Below are 9,503 nucleotides of genomic sequence, written 5' to 3'. Positions count from 1 at the left end.
CCAGGTGATAATTACATCACCTGCACAGGTAATAATTCCATCACCTGTGCAATACTAAGGAAATCCTGAAAACATGACCTGTTGGGGGGCCTTGAGGACCGGAGTTGGGGAACCCTGCACTAAGGGTATGTGCACTCAGTGTATTAAGGCAAATAAAACCAATGGTCTTCAAAGGGGAAACTGCTTCAGGAATTACCAGGATTTTTTTTCCTGTTGCATCTTTTTGTGCATTCTTTCGGCATTACTTGAAGCGTTTCTTTGTTGACATTTCTTTTGAGCGCTTTTTTTTTGGAGCATCATTTTCGCACAATTTCCAAGCCCTTTTTAAAATCCACTTGCAATGAATAAAATGCAAACGTTTTTGTTTTGTTTTTGTTAGGCAAAAACGTTGACCAAACACAGCCAAACGTTTTCCGGGCTTCTTTGTTGCCTTGTAAAATTGGATCATCGTCCAAGCAGAAAACATTACATGAATGGTCGGGTCACTTCTTTTAACCACTTGGTGTTTTTTGAAACCTGAAGTGACGCGCCCCCTGGGCCAGTGTTGTTTGGGGATACCCGGAGCCGGATCAGATGGGGGTTGTAGTCTCCGAGTGGCTGTGACCCGGTCCGTGCCCAGGGTGTCAAGCTCAGTGTGTGGCAGTCCTTATGATGTTACTAGATGTTCTTTTATGTCGACTACGCCACCCGTTGATTTGCGGTCAATACGGCCGCCGCTGCAGCAGGGTCCACTGAGGCTGATGATGTGAGTGCAGCTTAGGTAGTATAACCCCCAACGGGAGGGGTATAGCCTCAGGGGGTCAGCTGTGGAGGATGGTGGTTGTGAAGGTGCAGCAAGGAGACTCAGAGGCATAAAATGCAGTCCCAGGGTTTTACTTACTGGTGTTGCTCGGGTCACTGTGTACAGCAGTGACCACCCAAGCCGTGCTGCGTCCACCAGGTCCTGGACTCGGTCAACTCCCAGGCAACTCCGGAGTGTGGTCCTGAGCTCCTTTCTGTCTCTCCCTTCTTCTGGCCGTTCCCACCAGGGATCCACCTAAGTCCGGCTCCCTCGGGCCTCTTGTTGGTCAAGCCTCCTCTGGGCTCCCTGACCCTATTCTTGGTCTGCCTTCCGGGTGGATTTAGTGGGTGATCGTGGCAGATCCTGCCCACGACCTCCGGTTCCTGGCTAAGGTGTGCTGTAGCCTCTGCCAGCTTGGGATCCGGTACCCTGTTGCCGACCCTTCACCCTATTAGCTCTCTTATGGGCTCTTGGGGTCCCCTCTGCGCCTCTGGGTCTCTCTCTCTTCTCCTCTGCTCTGCTTCTCAGGCTCTCAGACAGACTGTCTGACTGGCTGACTGACAACTGACTGACTGACGTCTCACAGACTGACCCTGATCTAAGATGGTGCCCACCTTAAATACTCCCTCTATGTGTGAGCTCAGGTGACCAGCACCCAATGAGCTCCTAGCTTTACCCAGGCTGCTCCCCCTATCTGCCCCTACACTACTGGGATGTTCCACCCCCCTCCCACTCCAGCCAGGAACAGACACTGTCGTACCTGCACATTTCTCTAGTGGGAGTACCATCGGTCTGTTCCCCGGAAATGGGATGTGTGTAGTGCATGCAGCCTACTAGCTCAGTTCCACACTCCATCCTTACCCGGGAGTGGAATATCACACCTCTGGGTTGAGGTGCAATACCCCTGTAGCAGCCGAATCCTCAGGGTGCTACATTCCCCCCTGGTAAATCACAGCACGTCCTCGGGCTGTAAAATATAAACATCCAAAACATACAATTTTTTTTTTCAAAAACATCATAAACATATAAAACAATATATATATATTATAAAACTTTTCATAAATAACTTTCTTGTAAACATTCCTGTCTCTGATTCCTCCGGTCACGGTGCAACTTGTGACCGGGTAAAGTGCGACAGTCTCTTGAAGAAAAGCGGTTTCCTTATAAAACCGGTAGGGGGCGCCTTAGGAAGCGCAACTATATACAAGGGGAGGTATGGCCGCTCTCAGTCCTCGGCCAGGTATTAGGAAGGAATGACCGCTCTCAGTCCTCGGTCAGTGGAAATAGGGACACACGGGTTTCAGTTCAATCTGCTGGTCCCAACGGGGACTATATTTTAACTAGAACAGTTCTTATACCCTGACGGGTAACTATGTACAGTCTCTTTCTACCGTACTTCAACGACGGCGTCCTCCTGCTCCTTCTTTAGATTCTTCAGACCCGTCCGGGTCCTCTTGCTCCTCCTCACACCGCAGCTCCTCCTCCGTCAGGCGATGCACATGGAGGGCGTAGGGTCCTTTGGCACACTTGTGCCGGGTGAAGGTGACCTCGTCCCCTACATACAGGTCACGACCTCTGTGTCCCTCCGGCAGATGGCTTTCTACGTCTCTGCGGGTCACAAAGACGTCGCCGGGGGTATGATGGTCTCTGATAAAGCCCCATCCGTGCTGCATGTTGAATTTTATCACAGTCCCGGTGGAAGGGGGACCATGAGCTGCACGGGGATTCCTCCTGGTCCAGCTCTTCTGCTCCGCGCTCCTTATCTGCGCTTGTTGTTCCCGGACCCGCCTCTCCGCTCCCTCTCGAAGACCTCGAGCTGCTGCCGGCAGCACTCTGCACGCTCCGCTGCGGCCGCCCGAGTCTCCTGAGTGAACCCCATGAGGTCTTCTCCTGTGGGGTCCCACTCGAACTGTGCCTCCTCCAGCGGGGGCGAGGTCCTCCTTGCGGGCTTCGGAACCGGAATCAGGGGTTCATCTAGGGGTCTCTCTTTCCGGAGTCGGGGATGGTGAAACTCCGGTGGCCATATGAAGGGCTGCCCATCCGGGCACGTATGCTGGGCGAACAGGTCCTCACCCAGGTGCGGTACTTTAGGTGCTATGGGCGCTGTGGTGGTAGCGGCGCCCGGGTTGACCAGGCCTTGCGACCAGGCTTGGGGCACGCTAAAGGAAAAGGGCACCGTAAGAACGGCGGCGCCCGTGGTTACTCGGCCCTGCGGCCAGGCTGGTGGCTCCGCGGAGGTAGGGGGCGCTGTTGGAATAGCGGCGCCCGGGGGTACTAGGCCTTGCGACCAGGCCGGTGGTATTTCCTGCTTGGCCACGCTCGAGGTCGAGGCGTGTGACGTCACAGGGGTCGCGGCCGCGGTTTCCGGTTGAGGCCTAGTCGGCGGCGGTGACGATGCAGCGACGGGCACGGCAGGGGGAATTTCGGGCTCTGCGACGGGGAGCTGGGGCAGGCACGCGGTTTCCCGGCTCGGGGTAGAGACGTCCCCTTTACCTGCCTCCGTCCGTTCAGCTCCCTTCTCGGCGCCGTCTCCTGCCTTCATTCCTCCTGCGCCATCCTCAGAGGCGGTCTGTCTCCTCATCTCGGGTGGCATGCTCCGCTGACGGATTTCGGTCTGCTGGGCCATCTCTCGGCTCCACTCTGCCAGTGTTTCCTGCTGCACCCGGGCCATCCTCCGTGCTAGGCCCTCCAGCGCGGTCTGTGCACACTCCCGATCTCCGGGGAGCTGCGCCAGGATCTCCAGCAGGCCTTCTGGAGTGGCGACCTGCAACAGGCTCCTGACCACTGGGTCGGTGCTGCCTGCCTCTCCCTCCATCTCCGGGTGTGTTCTCTCTGGACTCTCCTCCAGACTTCTTGTCTCCGGGTGCGCTCTCTCCAGACTGCTCCAGGCGACACCCATCTTTGTTCTCTTGTTCTGTCTCCGCCCACATTGAGGGTCGTCCCGGGGCAACTTTGTGATTGTCAGTTCCAGGGGCAGTTCCCTCACGCTGATGGACACTTCCAGCATCACAGTCTCTGTTGGTGGGCGCGGTTTCCGCTTTTGGCGCCATTCTTCGACCTGGCCCACGATGGGAGGTGGCCTCTTGCCACCCTCTGGCACGCCCATAATGGCGTCCGCTCTTCCAAGGCGGGAAATCTTTGGAAATGGCGGGAATCATCTCCCAGTGGCGGGAAACTCCATGGATGGCGGGAAAAAGCTGCAAATGGCGGACAACCGGCGGGAAACGACCTGTGATGGGGTCCGTTGGCGGGGACCCTCCGGAACCGGCGGGAGACTTCTTTTTGAGGTAACGGTGAACTTTTCTTCAGGCACGCAGTACCCGGTTGTTGCGGGCACGTTATCCTGCCGACTACGCCAAAGTTGACGTGCCCCCTGGGCCAGTGTTGTTTGGGGATACCCGGAGCCGGATCAGATGGGGGTTGTAGTCTCCGAGTGGCTGTGACCCGGTCCGTGCCCAGGGTGTCAAGCTCAGTGTGTGGCAGTCCTTATGATGTTACTAGATGTTCTTTTATGTCGACTACGCCACCCGTTGATTTGCGGTCAATACGGCCGCCGCTGCAGCAGGGTCCACTGAGGCTGATGATGTGAGTGCAGCTTAGGTAGTATAACCCCCAACGGGAGGGGTATAGCCTCAGGGGGTCAGCCGTGGAGGATGGTGGTTGTGAAGGTGCAGCAAGGAGACTCAGAGGCATAAAATGCAGTCCCAGGGTTTTACTTACTGGTGTTGCTCGGGTCACTGTGTACAGCAGTGACCACCCAAGCCGTGCTGCGTCCACCAGGTCCTGGACTCGGTCAACTCCCAGGCAACTCCGGAGTGTGGTCCTGAGCTCCTTTCTGTCTCTCCCTTCTTCTGGCCGTTCCCACCAGGGATCCACCTAAGTCCGGCTCCCTCGGGCCTCTTGTTGGTCAAGCCTCCTCTGGGCTCCCTGACCCTATTCTTGGTCTGCCTTCCGGGTGGATTTAGTGGGTGATCGTGGCAGATCCTGCCCACGACCTCCAGTTCCTGGCTAAGGTGTGCTGTAGCCTCTGCCAGCTTGGGATCCAGTACCCTGTTGCCGACCCTTCACCCTATTAGCTCTCTTATGGGCTCTTGGGGTCCCCTCTGCGCCTCTGGGTCTCTCTCTCTTCTCCTCTGCTCTGCTTCTCAGGCTCTCAGACAGACTGTCTGACTGGCTGACTGACAACTGACTGACTGACGTCTCACAGACTGACCCTGATCTAAGATGGTGCCCACCTTAAATACTCCCTCTATGTGTGAGCTCAGGTGACCAGCACCCAATGAGCTCCTAGCTTTACCCAGGCTGCTCCCCCTATCTGCCCCTACACTACTGGGATGTTCCACCCCCCTCCCACTCCAGCCAGGAACAGACACTGTCGTACCTGCACATTTCTCTAGTGGGAGTACCATCGGTCTGTTCCCCGGAAATGGGATGTGTGTAGTGCATGCAGCCTACTAGCTCAGTTCCACACTCCATCCTTACCCGGGAGTGGAATATCACACCTCTGGGTTGAGGTGCAATACCCCTGTAGCAGCCGAATCCTCAGGGTGCTACATTCCCCCCTGGTAAATCACAGCACGTCCTCGGGCTGTAAAATATAAACATCCAAAACATACAATTTTTTTTTTCAAAAACATCATAAACATATAAAACAATATATATATATTATAAAACTTTTCATAAATAACTTTCTTGTAAACATTCCTGTCTCTGATTCCTCCGGTCACGGTGCAACTTGTGACCGGGTAAAGTGCGACAGTCTCTTGAAGAAAAGCGGTTTCCTTATAAAACCGGTAGGGGGCGCCTTAGGAAGCGCAACTATATACAAGGGGAGGTATGGCCGCTCTCAGTCCTCGGCCAGGTATTAGGAAGGAATGACCGCTCTCAGTCCTCGGTCAGTGGAAATAGGGACACACGGGTTTCAGTTCAATCTGCTGGTCCCAACGGGGACTATATTTTAACTAGAACAGTTCTTATACCCTGACGGGTAACTATGTACAGTCTCTTTCTACCGTACTTCAACGACGGCGTCCTCCTGCTCCTTCTTTAGATTCTTCAGACCCGTCCGGGTCCTCTTGCTCCTCCTCACACCGCAGCTCCTCCTCCGTCAGGCGATGCACATGGAGGGCGTAGGGTCCTTTGGCACACTTGTGCCGGGTGAAGGTGACCTCGTCCCCTACATACAGGTCACGACCTCTGTGTCCCTCCGGCAGATGGCTTTCTACGTCTCTGCGGGTCACAAAGACGTCGCCGGGGGTATGATGGTCTCTGATAAAGCCCCATCCGTGCTGCATGTTGAATTTTATCACAGTCCCGGTGGAAGGGGGACCATGAGCTGCACGGGGATTCCTCCTGGTCCGGCTCTTCTGCTCCGCGCTCCTTATCTGCGCTTGTTGTTCCCGGACCCGCCTCTCCGCTCCCTCTCGAAGACCTCGAGCTGCTGCCGGCAGCACTCTGCACGCTCCGCTGCGGCCGCCCGAGTCTCCTGAGTGAACCCCATGAGGTCTTCTCCTGTGGGGTCCCACTCGAACTGTGCCTCCTCCAGCGGGGGCGAGGTCCTCCTTGCGGGCTTCGGAACCGGAATCAGGGGTTCATCTAGGGGTCTCTCTTTCCGGAGTCGGGGATGGTGAAACTCCGGTGGCCATATGAAGGGCTGCCCATCCGGGCACGTATGCTGGGCGAACAGGTCCTCACCCAGGTGCGGTACTTTAGGTGCTATGGGCGCTGTGGTGGTAGCGGCGCCCGGGTTGACCAGGCCTTGCGACCAGGCTTGGGGCACGCTAAAGGAAAAGGGCACCGTAAGAACGGCGGCGCCCGTGGTTACTCGGCCCTGCGGCCAGGCTGGTGGCTCCGCGGAGGTAGGGGGCGCTGTTGGAATAGCGGCGCCCGGGGGTACTAGGCCTTGCGACCAGGCCGGTGGTATTTCCTGCTTGGCCACGCTCGAGGTCGAGGCGTGTGACGTCACAGGGGTCGCGGCCGCGGTTTCCGGTTGAGGCCTAGTCGGCGGCGGTGACGATGCAGCGACGGGCACGGCAGGGGGAATTTCGGGCTCTGCGACGGGGAGCTGGGGCAGGCACGCGGTTTCCCGGCTCGGGGTAGAGACGTCCCCTTTACCTGCCTCCGTCCGTTCAGCTCCCTTCTCGGCGCCGTCTCCTGCCTTCATTCCTCCTGCGCCATCCTCAGAGGCGGTCTGTCTCCTCATCTCGGGTGGCATGCTCCGCTGACGGATTTCGGTCTGCTGGGCCATCTCTCGGCTCCACTCTGCCAGTGTTTCCTGCTGCACCCGGGCCATCCTCCGTGCTAGGCCCTCCAGCGCGGTCTGTGCACACTCCCGATCTCCGGGGAGCTGCGCCAGGATCTCCAGCAGGCCTTCTGGAGTGGCGACCTGCAACAGGCTCCTGACCACTGGGTCGGTGCTGCCTGCCTCTCCCTCCATCTCCGGGTGTGTTCTCTCTGGACTCTCCTCCAGACTTCTTGTCTCCGGGTGCGCTCTCTCCAGACTGCTCCAGGCGACACCCATCTTTGTTCTCTTGTTCTGTCTCCGCCCACATTGAGGGTCGTCCCGGGGCAACTTTGTGATTGTCAGTTCCAGGGGCAGTTCCCTCACGCTGATGGACACTTCCAGCATCACAGTCTCTGTTGGTGGGCGCGGTTTCCGCTTTTGGCGCCATTCTTCGACCTGGCCCACGATGGGAGGTGGCCTCTTGCCACCCTCTGGCACGCCCATAATGGCGTCCGCTCTTCCAAGGCGGGAAATCTTTGGAAATGGCGGGAATCATCTCCCAGTGGCGGGAAACTCCATGGATGGCGGGAAAAAGCTGCAAATGGCGGACAACCGGCGGGAAACGACCTGTGATGGGGTCCGTTGGCGGGGACCCTCCGGAACCGGCGGGAGACTTCTTTTTGAGGTAACGGTGAACTTTTCTTCAGGCACGCAGTACCCGGTTGTTGCGGGCACGTTATCCTGCCGACTACGCCAAAGTTGACGTGCCCCCTGGGCCAGTGTTGTTTGGGGATACCCGGAGCCGGATCAGATGGGGGTTGTAGTCTCCGAGTGGCTGTGACCCGGTCCGTGCCCAGGGTGTCAAGCTCAGTGTGTGGCAGTCCTTATGATGTTACTAGATGTTCTTTTATGTCGACTACGCCACCCGTTGATTTGCGGTCAATACGGCCGCCGCTGCAGCAGGGTCCACTGAGGCTGATGATGTGAGTGCAGCTTAGGTAGTATAACCCCCAACGGGAGGGGTATAGCCTCAGGGGGTCAGCCGTGGAGGATGGTGGTTGTGAAGGTGCAGCAAGGAGACTCAGAGGCATAAAATGCAGTCCCAGGGTTTTACTTACTGGTGTTGCTCGGGTCACTGTGTACAGCAGTGACCACCCAAGCCGTGCTGCGTCCACCAGGTCCTGGACTCGGTCAACTCCCAGGCAACTCCGGAGTGTGGTCCTGAGCTCCTTTCTGTCTCTCCCTTCTTCTGGCCGTTCCCACCAGGGATCCACCTAAGTCCGGCTCCCTCGGGCCTCTTGTTGGTCAAGCCTCCTCTGGGCTCCCTGACCCTATTCTTGGTCTGCCTTCCGGGTGGATTTAGTGGGTGATCGTGGCAGATCCTGCCCACGACCTCCAGTTCCTGGCTAAGGTGTGCTGTAGCCTCTGCCAGCTTGGGATCCAGTACCCTGTTGCCGACCCTTCACCCTATTAGCTCTCTTATGGGCTCTTGGGGTCCCCTCTGCGCCTCTGGGTCTCTCTCTCTTCTCCTCTGCTCTGCTTCTCAGGCTCTCAGACAGACTGTCTGACTGGCTGACTGACAACTGACTGACTGACGTCTCACAGACTGACCCTGATCTAAGATGGTGCCCACCTTAAATACTCCCTCTATGTGTGAGCTCAGGTGACCAGCACCCAATGAGCTCCTAGCTTTACCCAGGCTGCTCCCCCTATCTGCCCCTACACTACTGGGATGTTCCACCCCCCTCCCACTCCAGCCAGGAACAGACACTGTCGTACCTGCACATTTCTCTAGTGGGAGTACCATCGGTCTGTTCCCCGGAAATGGGATGTGTGTAGTGCATGCAGCCTACTAGCTCAGTTCCACACTCCATCCTTACCCGGGAGTGGAATATCACACCTCTGGGTTGAGGTGCAATACCCCTGTAGCAGCCGAATCCTCAGGGTGCTACAGAAGCAGTTAAACAACGCACAAAAGTCCGAATATACAAGCAGAAAGTATTTATTTAGTACATACTTGTAGAAATTAATATATTCGTGTTTTTGAGCTCTTTTTCAAGCATTTTTTTTAACCAAACTATTTCCAAATCTGCCTGAAATAAACATTGTGTGAACAAACCCTAAAGTTATAAACACCCAGAGTAAATACTAATTGGAAAAACTTACATTAGCTACAAAATCTGCAGCAGAAATCTGAGGCAGAGACTTTGCCATGGATTTGCAGTGAAATGCCCTGGGTTTACTACCTATTGGGATTTTTGGGTGAAATCCGTAGTGTAACTGCTGCAATACGTGACATGTCTGAATGACAAAGTTTTTTCAATTGTAAAAAATAAGATTGCATTTTGTAGGCATTTTTCACACATTTTGTTTCCAAATGCGTACCAATTCTGCTGAAAAATCTGTTCGATATTTCTGTGTGAGCATGCCCTAAAGGTTTTTGCATCAAATGCACCATGTCTGATTATGGTCTAAGGCATCAGATGTATCTGGTGGTTA

The sequence above is a fragment of the Phyllobates terribilis genome, unplaced genomic scaffold, assembly GCF_046119375.1.
Source record: "Phyllobates terribilis strain yellow unplaced genomic scaffold, ASM4611937v1 Scaffold_8__6_contigs__length_399053987, whole genome shotgun sequence".
Classification (NCBI taxonomy): Eukaryota; Metazoa; Chordata; class Amphibia; order Anura; family Dendrobatidae; genus Phyllobates; species Phyllobates terribilis.
This window is presented reverse-complemented; position numbering follows the sequence as displayed.